The following is a 17,941-nucleotide window of genomic DNA, read 5'->3' on the forward strand; positions in this document are numbered from 1 at the left end:
CGGCTATTTCAGCAATTCCAGGTTTGAAGGGACTGATGAAGTGGAGCGCGTGAATGTTCACGTGTTTTTAAAGCGAAAGCTTTACTACTCTTCCGCATATTCTTCGCCGTGTGGCCGAGTTTAAACTTGAACCAAGGGGAAACCACGTGGCAGCTATGACGTCACTCAGCCGCCATTACCACCGTCGCCTAAACCTAGAGCTCGACACTGCTTCTATATAGGCCGTCGGCGTTCACTGTGTTCGCTCGCGTTGGCGTTGACAACGTTTTTGACTCCAGAAGAGGAATATGGGCCAGTTGGTAAACAGGCGAAAAACACAGTCAAGAACCGACGAGGGACAAGAGGAATTCACATCAGTAATGACTGGATTATCAATTGTCCAATTATTTTGAGGAAAGGACTCGCGCATAACTGGCTCCGTGGTCAGTGGACGCTTCATTCGCCCTTTGAGGTACGTGGCGATGGTGACATGTGGCCTGCATAAAGTAGTGCTGACAACGTTGTGGCACACACGCGGCACTGCAGAAATAGACCTGTCCGCACCGTTCTTTGGGTGAGCAACCTCTCGCGACCATTAACTTCCACCTGCCAGGGCGGCAGAGTGGACGCGCTGCCTATCCCGTGTGCGGAAAGCATGCACTCAGACAAACGCCAAGCCGAGTCTACTTGCCCGATTCACCACAGCTTTCGCTCTCTAACCACGTTCAGTGGTGGTTGGACCGCAGCTAATTTTTTAATATTACACGTCCTTCTTGTCAGTGCGATAAAAGTGAAGCTATAACATTTATCAAAATCGAGCTTGCTCAGTGCATTATGTGGCATTTCTACAGGTGACAAAGCAGTAAATGTTTCACGTCCCCCCAGCGACAGCAAATGAAAGCGCGTAGGCGTCCTCCCGAGTCCGCAACTACAGGCCCGGTATGGCGTTAGAAGGCGCTTTTAGGTCGTCTGCACCTTGACTGGCTGAACGCCAAGAAGTGAGCGCCGTGCGATAGAGGATGCAAAGACGCGTTCCCGCGCGCACGTGTGATGCTCATGTTTCAGCGGGCTGGCTTGACCAAATGTCTTGACACCTATAATGTGCCCTGTAGCATCAAAAGCCCAACGCAGCGAGCGGATCATCAGGTATATATTGATCCGGAGTGGTTCACGTATATTGTCCTGTTGGCCAAAAAATTTTGACGGCACGTAGGTATGCGCCCCGCCGCGGTGGCTCAGTGGTTAGGGCGCTCGACTACTGATCCGGAGTTCCCGGGTTCGAACCCGACCAAGGCGGCTGCGTTTTTATGGAGGAAAAACGCTAAGGCGCCCGTGTGCTGTGCGATGTCAGTGCACGTTAAAGATCCCCAGGTGGTTGAAATTATTCCGGAGCCCTCCACTACGGCACCGCTCTCTTCCTTTCTTCTTTCCCTCCTTTACCCTTCCCTTACGGCGCGGTTCAGGTGTCCAACGATATATCAGACAGATAGTGCGCCATTTCCTTCCCCAAAAAACAATTAATTTAATTACTTAGGTATGCTTACGCGGAGGAATCGCACGTGTTTTCAGGAAAGGAAACATTTTGAAAGAAAAGAAAAGGTGCAACAGCTCTATTCATCTTGGTGGACACCTCAACCCCACGTTACACTTTTTTCTGACCCATTGGATCTGCCGCGGTAGCTCAGTGGCTAGAGCGCTTGGCTACTGATCCGGAGTTCCCGGGTACGAACCCTACCGCGGCGGCCGAGTTCTTATAGAGGGAAAACGCTCCGTGTGCTGTGCGATGTCAGTGCATGTTAAAAGTCCCCAGATGGTCGAAATTATTCCGGAGCCCTCCACTGCGGCACCTCTTCCTTCCTTTCTTCTTTCACTCCCTCCTTTATCCCTTCCCTTACGGCGCGGTTCAGGTGTCCAACGATATGAGACAGGTGCTGCGCCATTTCCGTTCCCCAAACACCAATTATTATTACTCTTAAGGAAATCGCGCAGTACCGCAAAAACCAATTAATATTATTATTGTTAAGGAAATGGCGCAGTATCTGTCTCAATCTATCGGCGGACACTTCATCCGCGCCGTGAGGGAAGGGATAAATGAGAGACTGAGAGAAGAAAGGAAGAAAGAGGTGCTGTAGTGGAGGGCTCCGGAATAATTTCGACCACCTGGGGTTCTTTAACGTGCTCTGGCATCGCACAGCACACGGGCGCCTTAGCGTTTTGCCTCCATAAAAACGCAGCCGCCGCGGTCGGGTTGGAACCTGGGTACTCCGGATCCTGGACCGGAAGAATTGTCCTTGTGTGTCTGAAAGAAAGTAACCAGTTTAAATACTGTCTACGCAGCATTGAGACAACCGCGTGTTGTCTTACCGATCATCGGGCAGTGTTCATATCTGTCAAAACAATGAATAAATAAACAATGTGTCTTAAAGAATACTTCAATGCTTAACATTTTAGTCATAACAACAAACTCGACAACATGCGTAAACAGCGGAGAATTACAGGTCTCGCTACGTATATCCTAAGCCCCTGACAATTTGTTTTACACATACACAATAACGCGCTGACTCATTTTAGCAGCGCATATACATAAATATGAAATGTTATATGTATACGCAAGTATCAGCTCCACCAACACTCGCACACGTGCACGCGCACACACAACAATACAAGCATCTACTCTTTCGTCCAATAGTGCCTTGAGTGCTTGTCTTATATTTTTATTGCTCACTAAGATTACCACAAGTTGTCGACTAAAATTTAACTAGAGTTTTAAAACAACTGTTAGTGAAGATGAGGGTTAGGTAGGGCCGACAAGGTGAGGGTGAGAGCGAGGGGGCAGCAATTTTTTTGAAGGGAGGATAAGGTTGAGGGAGGTCCGGATAACTTTTCAAAATGAGGACGAGAGCGTGGGAGGGCCATGGATTCAAAAGTGGGGGTGAGTGAGGAAAAGTAAAAATCAGCGCACAGAAAGACGAGGACACAAGGAAGACACATGGAACACACGAGCGCTCACTTGCAACTTTCAGGGGTGGGCAAATAGTGGTGGTGGTTTTTATATTAAAATAATAGTAAAAAGGAAGGAAAAGATTTTTGCTAGCCGCGGCATCTTCCGTCAATACTGAAGGACCTCAGCTTGGCAGCAGAAAGAAAGGATACCAGGCAGAATGAAGAAATGAAATTAAGAGGTGAGGCGACAGGATGAGAAGATAGGGGGTGAAGGAATATATACAAACTATTTAAACAATAAGAAATGTGTCCAATCATGCGCACAGCCTGCACACCTTTCTTATTGTGTAAATAGTTTGTATATATTACTTCTCCCCTATCTTCTCTTCCTGTCCCCTCACCTCTTTCATTTCATTTCTCCATTCTGCCTGCTATCCTTAATTTCCGCTGCCCATCTCACGTGCTTCAGTATCGACGGCAGATGCCGGGGCAAATAAAAATCTTTTCCCTCCTTTTTATTATTATTTTAATAAAAAAACCACCACCACCACCATTTGCCCACCTCTGAAAGTTGCAAGTGAGCGCTAGTGTGTTCCATGGGTCTTCCTTGAGTCCTCGTCTTTCTGTGCGCTGTACATTTTCATCATGCAGGCTAATGCGTAGGTGTGTCACTAGAAAGAAGGGAATCTTTAATGAACCTAGCAAGAGAGCTGACACAGTGCTTTCCCATTCAAAACATGCATGCAGTTTTACGCGCCCTATGAAATTAGTGTATCATTGAGCAGCCCGTTGAACTGAGCGTCGGCCGCTCACTTGCGTATGGACAGCACGCTCGTTTCGTCCGTTCGAAGCACAATTCAGAGCGCTGCAATAAGGTAGCGCATGGACATGTCGCGCCAGTCAGTTTGAGGCTGGCACGATGAAGGAAAAAAATGATTTCGTGGCTGAAGTGCTAACACGTCTGATAGCGTGGAGCCGACTCAATTTCACAACACTTCGGCGCCATCTTTATCGACGGCTGGTGCTCCTCCTGCTGCGTAAGAGCGGTGCTGCTGCCACAGTTGTCCTGTGGAGCAGGGAGCCGGAACGGTAATCTCCGCTTCTGAGGAGTGGCAGGAAAAATGGCGGCGGAGGGCAGCCGGCGGGCCGTTTCGGGCAGAAAAAGCACAAATGAAGGTCCAGTATGAGAGGCGTCCTCTGTGAAGGCTGGCTTCAAGCGGTCGATTGAAATTGTGTCAGTGTTGCCCATAAACGTCGACGACGAAAAACATCGATGTCCCCTCGAGTACACAAAGGGGCCGTCGTAGGGGCGCTCAAGCGGCTTGCGGACAGTCTCGGCGAACAAAGACGTGCGTGCAAGTCGCGAGATCAGATGGAACATGTGAAGATGGTCAAGACTGGCGTCGTAGATGTGGGGCTATGAGATGGTGGCAAAAAGAGCGGAGCTGCGTCACGCAATCGGTAGAGTCGGGACTTGTAGACGAACCGGTACATTAGAAAAATTAACCAGGAAGACGCGCGGGTGAGCCGCAGACAAGTTCTGCGGGAGTGCAACGAAGATCTTGTTCCAGTGTAGCACGGAGGCTGTGCAGAGCCATTGGTAGGAAGGCAGTCCAGTGGGTGGTGTCGAGTTCGGCTTTGAGGGATGTTTTTAACAAACGATGGGAGCGTTCGATCATACCTTTGGTGATGGCATGACAAACAGTAGTTATAATTCGGGAAGTTCCAAGTAAAGTCATAAGGTTATTGAAAAGTGAAGATTCAAACTGGGCGCCACAGTCAGTGGTGATGGTCGAGGGATTACCGTACCGGGAGACCCAGTCGGCGAGGAAGGTTCTGACAATGGTGTCACTGGGGGCGTCAGGCCAAGGGAACGCTTCGGGCCAGCGAGTGAACCGATCGATGCAAGTAAGAAGCTATGATTGTCTAGTTGATGGTGGTCAGGGACCCAAGATATCAATCTGGACGTTGTCAAAATGGGCTGGCGGCGGAGGGAACGAGTCGAAGGGAGATTTCTTGTGTCACTGAGTTTAAGACTGCTGGAAAGTCAGGCAGGCACGCACGTCCTTGTTGATGCCAGGCCAGACGTAACGTTTCGTGAGAAGATGATGCTTGGCGCGAATGCTGGTATGGAATAGGCCGTGGAGGGCGTCGAAGAAGAGACGACGAAAGGCAGAGGGCACCAAACGGCGCGGAATGCCGGCCGAAGTGCCGCAGAAAATGGGGACGGGGCACGAAGGGAGGAGAATGTTATTGATAACCAGCGAACGAGAGTTCTGGCAAAGATCCATAACCTCCGAGTCGTGTTGCTGTGCTTTTGCGAGGGCAGCAAAGTCGAGGTTCAGCGGAAGAGCAGCCGAGGCGAGAGAAGCAGCAACACGTGACAGCTTCCGCCGGGGCATTGTCAACACCTTGCACATGTCTGATGTCGGTCGTGAATTCTGCCACGTACGAAAGGTGACGAATTTCACGGGGCGAGAATTTACCGCTCCTCGATTTGATGGGAAAAAATAAGTGGTTTGTGGTCGGTGACGATATCGAATTGCCGACCTTGTAAGAGGTGTTTGAAATGCCGCACGGACATGTGCATGGCAAAGAGTTAACAGCCGAAAGTACTGTAACGACTTTTGGCAGCGAAAAACTTGCGGGAGAAAAAAGAGAACTCCAAGAATCATTCATGTGCTGGTGGAGCACGGCTCCAACGCCCGAGCCGAAGACATCAGTCCAAAGGCGTAGGGGTGCATCAGGGCGCGGATGGGCAGAGAGCGAGGTCGGATAGTTCCGCTTTGGTGGCCTAGAAAGAATGCACAGCAGCTGATGCTATGTAAGTTGTGCAAAGTTTGTTTTCTTGCTTGGAAGCATGTCCGTCTGTGGTTTGAATACTGCAGCACAGTGAAGGATAAAAAGGCGATAAAATTTATAATGCCGAGAAATTCACGGAGCTTGCGGATTGCGGCAGGCTGAGGAAAGTCTTCAATGACCTGGACTTTTGATGGGAGAGGCCGGATGCCAGAGCCGTTGACACGGTGGCCAAGGAAGGACTGCGCAACGGCGCTAGAACGCCCGCCCCCACCATATCCAACGCCGAGGATAACACCTCCGCCATGCTCGGTGACGGACCCTCCAGTGCTGTCCTTGCGCTGTCCCTTCGCCTTCCCCTGTTCTCGCTGGATGATCCTCAACTGCCGCTCGCTCAAGTCAACAGCCAGTTCACTATTGGCCGCATGACCACCCAGGCGCAGAAGTTGCATCACGTCCGTGTCACCAGTTCGTCGCGCCAATCAGTATGCGGTCAGCACGATGAAGGAAATGATTGATTTACGGGGCGAAGTGATAAAACATCTGATGGCGTGGAGCCGAACGGCGCGTGACACCGAAACAAGGAAAAAGCTCAATTCCACCTCACTTCGGCATCATCATCTTCGACGGCTGTCGCTGCTCATGCTGCGTAAGGGCGCTGCTGCTGCTAGAAACCCAGTCACGTGTTTTTTAATTTTCAATTTTTTCACATTTTGCGGGTTTACTTTAAACGCTGGAAAAAAGGACCACGCATGGAGTACTTTGCCCCAAAGAAGATCGGTTGTTTCATGTAAAGCTTCAAGTCAAGATTCCTGATCATCCTGTTTATTCTGTCCGACTTGGCAGCCATTTTGGTTCTTAGGCTGTTGAGTTCAACCCTCACTTCCCCGACATTGATGGGACTGTTCAATTCCGGCTTTACCGAGCCCGCGTACTCAAGGACTCCAGAACAGCTGAGGTCGCGATCCCTAACCTCGGCGAGAAGTTCCTTTGTCGAACCTTCATATTTATACACCAGCTATTGAAGCCCCTGTCGAGCCTCCGATTTTGGTTTCTCTGGAGCTAATAAATGTCGGAGCAGTTTCCACGTTCCGGCGCTGCCAATATTCCCATCCATTTGTTACACAAATATTGCCCCAATTTTGCTTGATGGGTTCCAATGAATGCTTTTCAATGTCTTTGTTGAATGCTGCAAGTTGTTTTCTGAGTATTCTGTCACCTTTTGTCTGGCTGATCTTTTGTAGCGGCGCCGGCATCGCCAGCTGCGCTGACGAAGTTGCTTTTCGGAGCGTGGCCTCGCTCGCGCAACAGACAACGCATTCGGCAACCAGCCTGGCCAGCAACATCGACAGGACAATCCACCTGCTCACCGGCCGTGGCTACCGGTACCTCTAATGATAGAGATCACCTTCCTCATCTGGTGACTCCGGACGACAGCTTCGACGCACGCAACGCCGCTCCCACCGGCTCTGCACTCCCCCCACCCGTACTGTCCCTCCACATCGCCTTGCCGCTGCACGCCCGCTGTTTGCACCCGGCTTTCGGCAGCTTTTTCTCTCCGCCATGTGCGCGCCTACCATCGCATCCGGTAAGTTCTTTCTGCAGTATCAGCGCTCCTTCATTACTCGGCTGCCCGGTCTACCCGCGTTTTATGCCAGGGACCCCGTTTTTTGGCTGGCGCTGCTCGACTCAATCTTTCACATCCACCATGTGTCCAGCCAGCTGCAGCGCTATCAGCACGCGGGCCGCAAACTCCTTCCAAGTCTCCTGGCAAAGCTGCGGTTGCCGCCTCCTGGCCCAGACATTTACGCTGACTTCATGAAGGACCTGACGGCGTAATTTGGCTTGGAGCTACCGCCGCCTTCCTGTGCTCATATTCCTGACTCAGAAACTGCGGCGCCACTCGACGCACCACCCCTGGCCAGATTTCCTCACCGAGCTGCTTCGGATTTCCCTCTGCCAGCTACAAATACAACACCGGAGCCGCTCCCCACACCGGTCTGTCCACTATCGCCGCCACCGTATGTGCCCCCACCCACGTTTCGGCAAGTGCCACGCACGCACGCGTCGGTTTCTTGCCAAGCTTCTCAACCACCTGCCTCATACTATACCGCGATCACTACAAAGTTTGCTCCAGTGGCCTCTAAGGACTTCCGTCCACCTGTGAGCTCCCGCCCCAGGGCGCCTCCTGCCCATCCCTGCTTGCCAGCTGTTGCGCTTGGACCATCACCAGAACAACGCTCTCTCGACCCGGGCCCCAACTCGTTTCTAGTCGCATGTTCGCTTGCTACCTCTAGCCTCTCTAGAGTGAGCCCAACTCTTCTTATCGCTGGACGCGCATGCAAGCCCCACCAGAACTTTGACACTCATCACGCGCCACCCGAACCTGCTGGCACGGATCCCTGCCATCCTGGTGCCTTCACAAATGACTGTACCCCCGCGAAAGACAAGATAGCCATCGAAAGAGGTGTCTAGCTTCCGACCCTTTAGAGCATGCCCCATCCAACACCGCCAATGGACTCAGCACTATTCCTTCTAATTCCAACCCCTTCGTCACGGACTTGTACCCTCAGTTCCCAGCAAGCACCCCCAACGCCGCAGTGGGCTCACTTTTGCAAACAGTCGCTACACCCTCGCCCGCTTCGACCACTTCCCTAGACTGCAGCCCGAGCCCCATGGAGCAGATCACAAGCCCCATGGCGTGCGCCGTCGTTTCACCGTCGCCAGCGGCCGAGGAATTCCCTTCTCTTCTACGGCTGTGGTTTCTTCTCGCCATACCTTCGCCAACACCGTGTAGGCCAGCACACATCGCATATCTCCCGCACATCCGCCCTCGGCTGCGTTTTCTGTATTGGCCTTTCCCGGACAGCTACAGGGGGGACCTTTCCCAGACAGCACCCTAGGTCTTACGACTGAAGCACGCCTAGCTTGCCCCCGTTCCCCGATGACTATTCGAGCCTGTTTTCCTGTCATCCTCATCATCTTTCGGCTCCTTTCGCCCTTTGCGAAACAGCCAGGTTCAAGCACCCGAGCACGTTTCTCCTGCCCGACGGCCTTCACGAATTCTGACCCGAACTTCACTCGCCTTAAGAAACTTGTAGATACCATTTTTATATTTTCGTTTATCGCGCATCGCGCTAGTTGCGGGAGCGCACCTGTAGCAGCGCTGGCATCGCCAGCGGCTGTGATGATTTTAAGAGCGAGACCTCGCTCGCGCAACACAGAGCGCAATCGGCAACCGGCCTGGCCAGCAACATCAACAGCCCGCGACGCCTGATAGCCAGTCGCGGCTGTCGTAACCTCGAATAACTGTGGATCACCTCCCATGCTTTCGCTCTATTTCTTTTTCTTCCATGAACTCATGAGATGCCTATCAACGACTTTAGGATCACCTTCAAACTCAATGTCTTTGGTAGCGTCCTGAGCAGTTCGAATAACTCTCTTGCTCCAATCGTTAATATCGGTTATCGGGTCCGGTCCCTATCTGATACTTCTAACAGTGCCCCAATGTACAGTCTCAACTCTCCTCTTACTGAAAACCGGTGGGGCATTCACAACGATGATCTCTAGTATCTTATGATCGCTTCATAGGTCTTTCCTGGTGTTGCACCATGTAGCAGTGATGCATGCCACAACCGACCAAGGTTAGATCTGGAGTCGGGACCTCGGTTACGCTATTTCTCTTCCTAGTCGGCCTCACTGGGTCCGTAATAAGAATGAGCCCATGTTGAATTTTATCCCAGAGACTTCCGCCTTTAACCTGCGTGAATTTATATCCCGCTGCCGGATGGTGCGCATTAAAATCGCCCAGTATCCAGAGTGGAATTCTATTTGAAATAACTTAAATCTTCTTAAAAAGACCTCCAAAGTCGCATTTGCACTGCCTAGGTGAGCTATACACGTTCAGGAAGAATAGATTGTTGTTGCGATTACGAGGAACGAGTTCGACCAAAACATGATCGATATGCGCATTCCCCGTCTCGTGTTGTAGTGTGGAAATGTTTCTTTTTACAAAGGTTGTCACTTCGGTAGCATTACCCGACCCCAAAAAGAATTGTTGCCCGATAATTTAGCATTTTTTCCGCACTTCTTGACTGCAGTAACCTCCGGTAGATTGCCATTGGCGAGAATGCACTGCAGAACCGCACGTTTACGTGAGAAACCTCTACAGTTCCACTGCCAATCTTTGTTATTACAGTGACACTCAGATCCATTGTGGCAGAGCCGTTGCAACTGCCTTTTCCTATAGTCAACCTTCATTTGCTCGACAGCAGTGCCGATCTGTTTCAGCTGCTCAAGTACCGTTTGAAGCATTCCATGCAAAGGTTTTGTTTCAACCTCAAGAGGTATAATTCTCACTCCGTGAAGATCCTCGATCTCTGTTTCATTAGCCCTCTTCCTCTTTAAGGGTGGAGGAATGGTGTCCGGGATGTATCCGCTTCTGGTTCAGGTTTTTGCTAGCTGTTTCTTAATTTCATGAAGTTGTTTTTGTAATTATTCGATTTGCTCTTGCAAAATCGTTTTCCTCTTTAAGAGCAATTAATAATTTCTGCATTAGCATCCTGGGAGACCTTATTTACCCAGTCCATCTTTGGTCCAGTAAACTTCGTCTTCGTGCCGCCACTACGCTCCTGTGGTTCCTTCGGTGTAGGTTTCTCTTTTTTTCAGTGATAGAAGTCGAGGGAAAGATCTCGAGCGCCGTCTAGACTTGCTGAGTTGTCCCGATTCTCTCCTTGAATGATCTCTAAACTAGCTGTTTCACCTGCGCCGTTTCTTTTCTGCGTCAGCCACGCGTCGCTCTTCATTCTCTCTCGCTTTGTATTCCATATTCATTTTCTTCTGTCGCTGCTTGTCTATATAAGGTATTCGGAAGAGTGCCCTGCACCTCTTATCTCCAGCGATGTGATCCTTGCCATACAGTTGTCACCTCGGCAGTGTCGGCACACACTCGTGGGTCTTCGTCGGGGAGGTTGCCCCACACCATCTGCACTCCGCATGCGGACTGTCGCACACGTCACCACACCTCAACACACATGTAGCATACTTCATATCTCTTGTATAGAAAGCACTTCATTGGCGTCCCGAAATAGATAATCTATTTCGGCACATAGTCGTGACCAATAGTGATGATCACCGAGTTAGAGTCGCCCATCCTACGCGCCAAGAATGGGAGGATTCTGCGCGAGTGAGAAACCCAATTCCATTTCTTTCTCACACAGCCTCAGATGGAAACCGCGTACCACTTCTTTGCAACAGCTTTCAGGTGCCGCCATGTAAGTCGACACCTCGTACTTCTCGTCGACCTTTATGGACTTCAGTGCCAACACTTTTTATCATCGTCCTCGTTGGGCTTGCTGTATATCAGTGTTGCCTGCTTGTCGTTCACGAAGATCTTGTCCTCCTCTTGACCTTTCCGCCACAGAATGCTAGCCGCCATCCTTAGTACCCCGCCAATCACTGGCACCGAGAGCTTTTAAGGGTCAGTCCTTCTTTGGGCCTGATAATAATCGGGTGATCGGCGTTCGGAGGACGCGGCAGGTGCGACGCCAACGAAAGCTCAGTGAGCTCTCTTCCCGCCGCTTTATTCGAGCGTCTCCCGTAGCGCCTTACTTTTGTCCACTTTATCCGACCGGCGTCTCTCTGCCGGTTTTGCCTACTCCAGCGCTGAACGTCGCTTTTTTATCGGCGCCACCTGGGCGTTCTCGTTGTTGGCGGTCCTGAAGCTCCGCGATACGTTCCGATACTTTTGTCACCGAGTCCGAGCTTTGAAGTTATGCCAAATCGACATCCATACCCTCAACGACCATTTCCATCGTCATGCTGACCCTACTGTCTCTAGGACCTAACGTCGGGGGCCCTCGGCCGCCGCTCAGGCCACCTCGGCATTAGGCCTACCGTTTGGCTGATTGAGGATTTCGGCGAAGTAGAATAAACAAGACGCAATGAAATCCTACAAGCGTCGCTTGCGGTCTTGGTAATAGTATTCACAGGATCCTTACCACGTCCGCGGCATGCACACAACACTTTTTCAGCAGTCCAGTGTTTTCCGCTCTAAAAGATGGTCATTCCAAGGAGCCGACGTGCCACACGTCACGCCTTCGGTGGTCCCTTTGAAAGCTCCTTGAGTCCAAAGGGCTCTGGTGAAATGGGAAGAGACGGGGTCTCGTCATGCGGTGTCCTGGAATAGGGACACCGACCATGTGGCAGAGACACTCCAACCAGATTTTCTTTACAAGCCTCTAGACCCGCTCTCTGTCATCCCCTCAGCTGTTACACCACTATTGAGGCACGTCTCCTGCGTGCTCCCTATGCGGCGACCCTCACGCCACACTCTCCCGCATGCTTTTCGGCTGCTCTGCTGACCCTCCTCTTCAAGGACAGCACACCACGTCGAGCTGGGAAGACTGGGAGGTCCTCCTCACGTCTGCTGACCTGACATCGCAGCTTGCTGAGGTGGCTCGGGCTGCCGACGTCATGTTCCGTCATGACCTACATGACGCAGTGCGGAAGCGCGCAGTAGCCCATTGACCCAGCAGGGTCTAACACAATAATAATTGGTTTTGGGGGAAATGAAATAGTGCAGTATCTGTCTCATATATCGCTGGACACCTGAACCGCGCCCTAATGGAATGAATTAAGTAGGGATTGAAAGAATGAACGAAGAAGCAGGTGATGTAGTGGGGGGCTCAGGAATAAATTCTACCACGTAGGGATCTTTGCCGTGCACTGCAATCGTACAGCACACGGAACCCGACCACGGCGGCTGCGTTTTTATGGAGGCAAAACGCTAAGGCGCTGTGTGCTGTGCGATGTCAGCGCACGTTAAAGATCCCCAGGTGGTCGAAATTATTCCAGAGCCCTCCACCACGGCACATCTCCCTTTCTTGTTTCACTCCCTCCTTTATCCCTTACCTTTGGCGCGGTTCAGGTATCCAACGTTGAATGAGACAGATACTGCGCCATTTCCTTTCCCCAAAAGCCAATTATTACCGCACACAGGCGAATTAGCGTTTTGCCTCCATAAAAACGCATCCGCCGGGGTCGGATTCCACTCGGGAACTCCGGATCAGTAGCCAAGCGCGCTATCCACTGAGCCATCGCAGCTGGTTGTTCTAAAACTCACTTGCAGAAATAAAGCCAGTCTGTCTGTCTGTCTGTCTGTCTGTCCGTCCGTCTGTCCGTCCGTCCGTCCGTCCGTCCGTCCGTCCGTCTGTGGGTTCCGAACTCTCTTCCACCAAATAAAAGTTTTCACCACCTCCACAGACCCACCGCGGTGGCTCAGTGGTTAGGGCGCTCGGCTACTGATCTGAAGTTCCCGGGTTCGATGCCGATCGCGGTGGCTACGGTTTTATGGAGCGCCAAGGCGCCCGTGTCCTGTGCGATGCCAGTGCACACTAAAGATTATAATGATAACAATAATTCCTTTTTTGCGTAAGAAAATGGAGCAATATCTGTCTCATATATCGTTGGACACCTGAACCCAGCCGTAATGGACGGGATAGAGGAGGGAGTGAAAGAAGAAAGGAAGAGAGAGGTGCCGCAGTGGAGGGCTCCGGAATACTTTCGACCACGTGGGGATCTTTAACGTAAACTGACATCGCAGAGCACACGGGCGCCTTAGCGTTTTTGCTCCATAAAAACGCAGCTGCCGCGGTCGGCTTGGAACCCGGGAACTCCTGATCAGTAGTCGAGCGCCCTAACCACTGAGTCACCGCGGCGGGTATTAAAGATCCAGGCGGTCGATATTATGCCGGAGTCCTCCACTACTGCACTTCTTCCTTTGATATCTCACTCCCTCCTTTACTCCATCTCTTTCGGCGCAGTTCTGGTGTCCAATGAGATATGAGACAGATATTGCACCATTTCCTTTCCCCCAAACCCAATTATAGTTTTTTTTATTAATACTACCCAAATATCCCTTCGTCACTACCGCCACGTACCTCAAAGCACGATTGAGGTGTCCACTGACCCAGGAAGCAAGTTATGTGTTCCTCTTTTCCTCAAAATCACTAGAGTCTAGAATGTTGTCAATGCCAAGCCTATGAGCAAACTGAACGCCAACAATTTTCCCTATTTATATCCCGGATTAACTGAGCTAATCCACAGCCTCAGGATGACTACCCAATTGCTAGTTAACAAACAGCTGCCACGCTTTGAGTGCTCTGTTTTGAGTGGAGATGTATTAAGTATCTATTGTATTTTGCAGCTAGCTTAGCACGTCTTTCTAGTTGAATCGCTGCAGACTTGCGCGCTGGCTACGCAGACATTTTGTGGTGAAGTTCAGTGATTTCGGCTCCATCCGCAGTCACACACAGATTCGGTCTCCACTGTGGCTGTTCAATATTCAGCTCCTCTAGTCATTATGATAGTTCCCGCAAGTGTTTTTAACGGATCGTTATTACAACCGCGTACAAACAGGACGGTTAGCGCATAATTTGTCATGAAACTTTAACAACGCAATTGATAATTTGAGATCACAAACTCTCTCCCGTTCAACTGATTGCTTCGAGCTGCCATTGCTTTATAACACGGTGCCTTCAGCCTCCCTCAAATGCGCCGTCGTCCGTGTTCTTGATGTGTGCCTGCTCCTCTCCGAGATTGGTAGATTGAAAGCGAAAATGTCCGCTTCTCGCAAGCAAAGCTCAAGGTCGAATGACGCTTCACTTTGACCCCTAACTGGAGGCTCTCCTTAGGTATGGCTGTGACGTCTTACCGCGGGACATGACGCTCGCTCCTAGGCCAGCGCTCGCCGCCTAGACACCGTAGACGTGGAGCCAGAACCGGTCACCGGCACGAGTTCTTCCGCAGAGCATTGGATGCGCCGGGCTGCTTCTAGCGATCCTTACGAGAGAGAGCGTCAAGAAGCCGCGTTGGCTAGAGATAACACATGAAAGCGGGCTCGTGCAGTTAGTGAAACAGACGAACAACGGAAGGGAACAAGGTTATCTCAAGCGGAAAAGGGCAGCGGATGCTGCCAACGTCTCTGCGCAGACATCGGTTGCCTTTCAGTAATTATAACCTTACTGAGCCGGTTTGAGCCACAGCCAATTTTTTAATTCGGCGACTTTTACTGTAATCATTTAGGAACGCTGTTTTCGTTTATTTTTTCGGCGAAGGATACTTTCATTTAGTGAAATAATTCTTTTCTGGCGATATAATGTATTCGTATGAGATGAAGAGTCACTGGTTTGGACCGAGCAGTCCATTGAAGGGTAACAAACACAAAAATGACCGCGCATACAATTTTGTGCATGAAAGTCTGGTACCAATAAAGCAAAGCAGACGTTACATGATAATGAAGATAGTTAATTTTTATGCTGCAAGGGCATCTGCGCCCAAATAGTGCCATTGCATGAGATATTTTTCGTTTCCTCAAGATCGAATCAAAGGCCTATTTGCCAGGCATTTCACCCTGATGAATCCGAGAGCCAGGCCAAGGGAAGCTTGTACCGATTGTGTCACCGGTGAGTACCCGGTGGCACTGGGGATCGAACACCGCACCTCCCGCATGCGAGGCGGATGCTAAACCACTATCCTGCCGCTGCCTTTTTTCTGTCTTTATTGCCGGTTAACAATGCTTGACATGATGGGGTTACACATGATGTCTACATGATGGAACAGCAATACAAAAATGCAAGTGCAATTTTATTCCTAAAAACTCAGCTGTATTGTGGTCATTGGGTTGTTGCACTGGGCTGAACAAGGCGGGGCGGTGCATCACGCGGTCTCTGTGTTGACAAAATTAGCCGATGAAACTGCGGCTGATTCCCGAGGGTAGCCGCAACATCACACTTTTCTGACACTTATGCGTGGTTTTGCGTCAACGTCCTAACACGTACTGAACTGCCCTAAAGGGGGAGACGACCGTGAACGAACAGCGTTACGCTAGGAGGCGACGTCTGGCGAGGATGTGGAGCTCAGCGGCCGTTCTGCACACACGTGCCTACCGCTGTGCTACTTAATCCCACCATTGTCTCACACCTCTCTGGATAAATTGCTGTGACAATTTTCTACTCCTGCTGAGTACAATTCCTATCCAATAGCCAGCAAGTTGTGGCGAGCTTGTCAAAGATACTAACCTTTGTAAGGGTACATGCTTGGACTTGTTGGTTCCCAACCTTAGCCCATCCTTGTCGATTAATACCAAGTTTTGAAGGTTTAATTCCGTGTATGTTCACTGTTCCGCATTGTTCGGTTAAGACCGAATGAATCGTCTGCCGCACTGCTGTAATTTTTTCCTTTTGTTTGTTTGCCTCATATTATGCAGCATTGAATTTGCTGTGAATATATTTTTCGTTGTCTTCCGGGAAGTATTCTTTTTGAATGTGTTTTCACGCTCCCCCCACAGCTTTAATGCCAAACAGGCGCTGTGGGTAATGTGATAAATAAAGAAATAAATGTCCAACCCCTTACTTATCGCGAAGGTTCCCAGCCTTCAGTAGAAATAGTCTCTGTCAACAGCGAGTGGCCGTGTTGACGTGAACACCTCGCACTAAGAACAAGATAGACAGGATAGGATGCAAAAGGTAACTAGTGCCGACACTACAGATACGATTAACGAGATAGAACATAGCTGTTTATTCAACCAAAATGAAATGAATGAAGATGTCGTTGCAAGGTCATCTATGAAGACACGCAGTTTGTGTGCCCGATTAACTGATAAGAATTGCTTATATTAGAGACAACAAAACAAATTGCTTGTTTGTTCAGATTCCCAGTAGGCCTCTTTTATGGTTCCATTTCAAATCTGTTGTATCAAAGAGGTAATATATAGCTGTATATCAACATCACGTCTATGAAAACGAAGCTACAAGTAGCCAATGCTTTTATTTTTTGTAGCAGTTTGTACAAAATAAGTTTGCACTAGTTCTAGGGGAAAACGTTTGGTTTATTCAGGTTTAACGTCCCAAAGAGACTCAGTCTATGAGGGAGGCCGTATTGAAGGGCTCCAGAAATTTCGACCACCCGGGGTTCTTTAACGTGCACTGACATCGCACAGTACACGGGCCTCTAGAATTTCGCCTCCATCGAAATTCGACCACCGCGGCCGGGATCGAACCCGCGTCTTTCGGGCCAGCAGCCGAGTGCCATAACCACTCAGCCACCCCGGCGACTTCTAGGGGCAAACGTTCCGAAATATCAGCACTTTTGAAACACGTTCTTCTCTCATTTCGCTGTCTAGTAAGTTTAAATTTTGCTGTTTGCGGTCGTTATCAACTTACTTCAATTTTTTTTTCAAATCCGGATAGCCTTTGGACAATCTCGGCCCTTAAACATGGGTTTTACAGAGCGCTTAAGCACAGTTAGTAAATGGGGTTGCGTCAACTCGCAGAATCCCGACGGAAGCGGCAGCGCCCCCTTGGACACTATGTTCGGCAGCACGGACAGGGCCTCGTCACCGTCCATGATGCCCGACGTGACCGGGCCCCTGATGAAGTCCTCGGCTGTCAGGGTCAGGAAGCTGAGCTTGGGAAAGAAAGGACGCATCACCACTTTTAGCTGCAGCGGGGAATCCGTGCCCCGGCTCCTGACGCACTGCTCCTAATCCCAGCACACGGCGAGTCCCGTCACCATCTCCGGGGGCGTACCTGATATGCACACAGGACACATCAGAGAAAGAATGAGTGTTTGTGTAGCGATAGGTACATTACGGTAGTATTTCGAGCCTTCTGCGTGGCGTCGCCGCTACCTTGTGGCTGCGCCGCCACCCCGTGCCTGCACCGCCACGCCGTCGCTTCACTTCCACGCTGTCACGTGGTTTGTCACGTGGTGTGGAGTAGCCGCCGTCATTTCCTTTCCTCGAAACCAATTTTTATTTTTTACCCATCTGTGCACTGAGATTTATTTCTAATTGTTTAGGATTTTTTCGCTGCAATTCTCGCAAAAATCAGTCGAAAACATGACGAGTGAAGTTACGCCGAAACTGGCACCGAAATATTCGTAAATAATTGCACCAACGATCAGACAATAGATGCGAGCATAGCGCGTAAGAAGTGGTGATATTGTTATGCTTTTGATGAAAAATCGTTCAAATGATTCTTTTGCTTTGGATGCTTTTAAAATCCTGCCACATCGAAATGGCAGTACTTCTTTCAGATCATTCCGTGTTTGCTTTTGCTGCTTTACCTGCACTTGCCGCACTAGTGCTCGCCTTTGATTGGCAGACTCCCCTGGACTTGCCGCAATGTTATTTGTGATGAACGGCTAATCGTAATGCAAA

The sequence above is a fragment of the Amblyomma americanum genome, chromosome 5, assembly GCF_052857255.1.
Source record: "Amblyomma americanum isolate KBUSLIRL-KWMA chromosome 5, ASM5285725v1, whole genome shotgun sequence".
In the NCBI taxonomy this organism is placed as follows: domain Eukaryota; kingdom Metazoa; phylum Arthropoda; class Arachnida; order Ixodida; family Ixodidae; genus Amblyomma; species Amblyomma americanum.